This window comes from Pygoscelis adeliae, unplaced genomic scaffold, assembly GCF_000699105.1.
Source record: "Pygoscelis adeliae isolate BGI_AS28 unplaced genomic scaffold, ASM69910v1 Scaffold232, whole genome shotgun sequence".
NCBI classification, from domain to species: Eukaryota; Metazoa; Chordata; class Aves; order Sphenisciformes; family Spheniscidae; genus Pygoscelis; species Pygoscelis adeliae.
In genome coordinates this window covers 711,591-716,200 of record NW_008824473.1, presented here as the reverse complement: position 1 = coordinate 716,200, position 4,610 = coordinate 711,591, and positions in this window count along the sequence as shown.

Sequence of the window (4,610 nt, the reverse complement as noted above, 5' to 3'; positions counted from 1 at the left end):
CCAGGGGAGGTTTAGATTGGATGTAAGGAAAAATTTCTTTACTGAAAGAGTAGTTAAACATTGGACCAGGCTGCCCAGGGAAGTGGTTGAGTCACCATCCCTGGAAGTATTTAAAAAACGGGTAGATGAGGCGCTTAGGGACATGGTTTAGTGGGCATGGTGTTGTTGGGTTGATGGTTGGACTCGATGATCTTGGAGGTCTCTTCCAACCTTAATGATTCTATGATTCTAAGTGAAGGACAATCAACCTGAATGGATGTAATGTTACTTCTGTGGAATTACGCTGATGTATGGGGCAGGCAGAAGCAGCTGGGAGTAACCCCAGCAGGTAGGTTTTACCTCAGCAAGGGAATGAAATATCCTCTGTCCTCCACTGTTCACTCCCATTTCCTATTGCTCTGTACTGGCTGCAGGTTTACCTGTTACAGCACTTTGGGCATAGTACAGAAAAGAGCTACAGTTGCACTGGACCGTATCTTTACTCTTTATTTTCTTGTTTTCACGTGTGGCTTCTCCTGACCCTTGCTAACTCACGGAATGGTACATGAGACCCCAGGTCAACACAGAGTCAATATAGCAAGGGTTTGGTCTTTAGCAAATTCCCAATTTTTTTTTTTTTTTTTTTTGCAGAAAGGGGGACGTCTTGGGCCGAGGTTCCTGCTTGCAGCAGCAGTTGCAGCAGCCAGGCCATGGCAGGTAGCTGAGGTGTTACCCTGGCTGGCCAAAGGTCAAGGCCGCGCTGGCCTGCTCCGCACCCTCTGCTCTGCCAGAGCACAAGGGGAAACGTCACACTTGGACAGAGCTGGAGGGCAAAGTCGCCGACAAAGCTGGGAGGGAATCTACAGTCAGGATCTCTGTCCCCTACCCTGGCTGGCTGCATCGGTTACAGGAACTGTCAGAGCATGAGAAGCAGCCAGTGTTTCCAAGTAATTTTCTGCATCCCTCATTCACTTTTTTACTATTTCCAAGCAACCACTTCTATTGCAATTTCATTAAAAGCTGTGAGCAGCTTAAAATGCCCCTTGCTGACTGGCACCTTCTGCTGTTACATTTGCTTATGACAAGGAGCAGCACACAGCTAATTCCTTCTGTCTCCTAAGCTGCATCCAGAGCCGAGCGCCCATTCTCCTCAGTGCCCCAGGCCATCCCTCCTTCAGTGCTCTTGAGCTGTACCTGTGGCCCATGCATCACTCTGCACCTAGCCCCTCCACATGTGGAGTGGGAGGACATATTTTTATCCCTGCTATGCAGGAGCTTGAATGACTTCAGCTGGCTCTGGTGGCTGTTCTCCTCCTTAACACCGCAGGGTCCCCACAAGTTGCAGCATGCATAAGGCAGGGTGAGGATGGGCCTAAAGCCTGCTAACCTGATGGCTCTCTCATGCCATGGCTCAGGCAGGAGGATTATCTAGCAGTTGTCCTTGGGCAATTTTATGTCTTTCAGAGAAGATATGGTGCTGACTCGTGCCAATTATTGGGAAAGACTTCCCCAAAGTTTAACAAAAGAATCTGCCTCTTCAAAAAGGCACGTAAGAGAAGTTTGCTAACAGGTTGTTCTCTGGTTGGGATTGGTTTTAGAGGACACAGGCACATGTTAGTTTGAAAAAAATTCACAGGATGTTTCCTTGAGCCATCAAATTACTGCAACAGCTGAAGGTCAGCAAGCCCTCCAACCCAACACACCACACATGCAGATTTCCCCATCAGGAACTGTTGGTACAAATCCTTCTAGGGAGCATGGCATTTCCTTCAGTAATATTTTCATCAGTGTTTCCCCCAAAGAAATTATGAAATAGCTAAAAATGAGCAACTGAAATCTGTCAAACTTGTGCAGAGATTGAATTTCCACACCTGGTGTGCCCCCCAAAGTGCAAGTAGGCTTAACATTTTAATTTATTTTGTGATGCTACATTTTCTTTGGGGAGCTGGAATTCTGTAACTAGTGCCTTAGTGAAAGGTGCCCAGGCTAATTTGGTTACTCCACAACACATCACTTCTTACAGCATCATAGAATAGTTGAGGTTGGAAGGGACCTCTGGAGATCATCTAGTCCAACCCCTCCTGCTCAAAGCAAGGTCTGCTAGAGCCAGTTGCCCAGGACTGTGTCCAGCTGGGTTTTGAATATCTCCAAATGTGGAGACTCCATAACCTCTCTGGACAACCTGGTCCAGTGTTTGACCACTCTCACAGTGAAAAAAGTTTTTTCGTACGTTTAAATGTTTTTTCCTCTATTTCAATTAATGCCTGCTGCCTCTTGTCCTGTCACTGGATATCAATGAGAAGAGTCTGGCTCCATCTTCTTTACTTCACCCCATCAGTTATTCATACACCTTGATGAGGTCCCCTTTGCGCCTTCTCTAGGCTGAACAGTCCCAGCTCTCTCAGCCTCTCCTCCCATGTCAGATGCTTCAACCCCTTAAACATCTTCACGGCTCTTCAGTGGACTTGCTCCAGTAAGTCCATGTCCTACTTGCACTGGGGAGCCCAGAACTGGACTCAGCAGTCCAGATGGGTCTCACCAGGGCTGAGCAAAGGGGAGGGATCGCCTCCCTTGACCTGTTGGCAATGCTCTTCCTAATACAGCCCAGGGGGCTGTTTGCCTTTTTTACCATGAAGGCACATTACTGGCATATGTTCAACTTGTTGTCCACCAGGATGCCCAGGGTCTTCTCTGCTAAGCTGCCTCCCAGCCTGCCAGCCCCCAGCATCTTCTGGTGCAGGGGTTATTCCTCCCCAGGTGCAGGATTTGAATTTCCCTTTGTTGAAGTTCATTAAATTCCTGTTGGGCCATTTCTCCAACCTGTCAAGGCCCCTCTGAATGGCAGCACAACCACCTGGTGTATCAACCACTCCTCTCAGTTTTGTGTCATCTGCAAAGCTGTTGAAGGTGCACTCTGTCCCATCATGCAAGTTATTAATGAAGATATATTGGTCCCAGTATTGACCCCTGGGATATACCACAGATTACTGCCTCCAGCTGGGCTTCATGCTGCTGATCCCAAACCTTTGAGATCAACAGTTTAGCCAGTTTTAAATCGACCTCACTGTGTATTTATCTAGTGTGTACTTTGTTTTGTCAATGATGTTGTTATGGGAGACAGTGCTGAAAGCCTTGATAAGTCAAGTTCTCCCCTTGTTCATTGAGCCAGTCTTCTCATTGTAGAAGGCTATCAGGTTCATTGCCTCCTTCTTCAAGATGGAAGTGATGTTTGCTTTTTTTTCCCAGTCATTAGGAACCTTTCCCAATTGCTATGACCCTTCAAAGGCAATTGAAAGTGGCCTCACAGTGACATCAGGAGCTCCCTCAGCACTCTTGGTACATCCCATCAGGATCCATGGACCTGTGCATGTCCAATATACTTACATGTTCCCTAAGTTGATTCTCCTCCCTGGAGGGTAAGTGTTTCTTGCTCTGGACATTCACACTGGTCTCAGGGACCTGGGATTCCTGGAGGTTGGTCTTACCAGTGAAGACTGAGGCAAAGAAGGCATCGAACACCTTGGCTTTCTCTATGTCTTTCGTCACCCAGTCCCCTGCCCAATTCAGCAGCAAGCCCAAATTTTCCCTAGTTTTCCTTTTGCTGCTGATGCACCTGTAGAAGCCTTACTTGTTGCCCTTCACATCTCTCACCAGATGCAATGTCAGGTGGGCTTTGGCTTTATTAACACCATCTCTGCATGCTTTGCATGCTCTATATTCCTCCTGGGTCACCTGACACTACTTCCACCACCTGTATGCTTCTTTTCTATGTTTGATTTTAGTTAGGAGCTCCTTGTTCATCCATGTGGCCTCCTAATGCCTTTGCTTGACTTCCTGCTTTTCAGAATCGACTGTTCTTTAGCTTGGAGGAGGTGATTTTTGAATGCTAATCAGCTCCTCTGGACTTCTCTTCTCTCCAGGTCCATGTTCCGTAAGATTCATCCAAGCAAGTCCTCAACAGGTCAAAGTATGCTCTCCTGGTGCGGTGTTATGATCCTGCTTTTTGCCTTGTTTCTGCCTCTTCAGACCTTAAAAATTCACTATCCCATTGTCACTGCAGCCAAAGCTGCCCATGACCTTCATGCTCCCAAGCAGTTCTTCCTTTTAAAGAATCAGGTCCAGCAGAGCATGTCCTCTCTTCAGCTCCTCAATCACTTGTTATCCATTATAATCAGTTACCAGTTACGAACAATGCACTCCAGAAACTACCTGGAGTGCTTGTCCCTGCTGTGTTGTCCCTTCAGCGGATATTGGGGTGGTTAAAGTCCATGGGCTGCACACATGAGATTTCTTCCAGTTGTCCAAAGAAGGTCTCATCTACTTCTTCCTCTTCAGACAGTCTGTAAGAGACACCCACAACAACATTGGCCTCATTGGTCTACCTCTAAGCTCTCAGCTGGCTCAACCTCCATCCCAAGGCAGAGCTCCATGCATGCCTGCTGCTCTTGTGTACAGAGCAATTCCACCTCCTTGCTGACCTGGTCTGTCCTTCCTAAAGAGCCTATATCCATCCAAAGCAGCACTCCAGTAATATGAGCTATATCACTATGTCTCCATGACCCCAATGAGATCAGAGCCCTGCAATTGCACACAGACCTCTAATTCCTTTTATTCCTCCCACCATGCTGCAT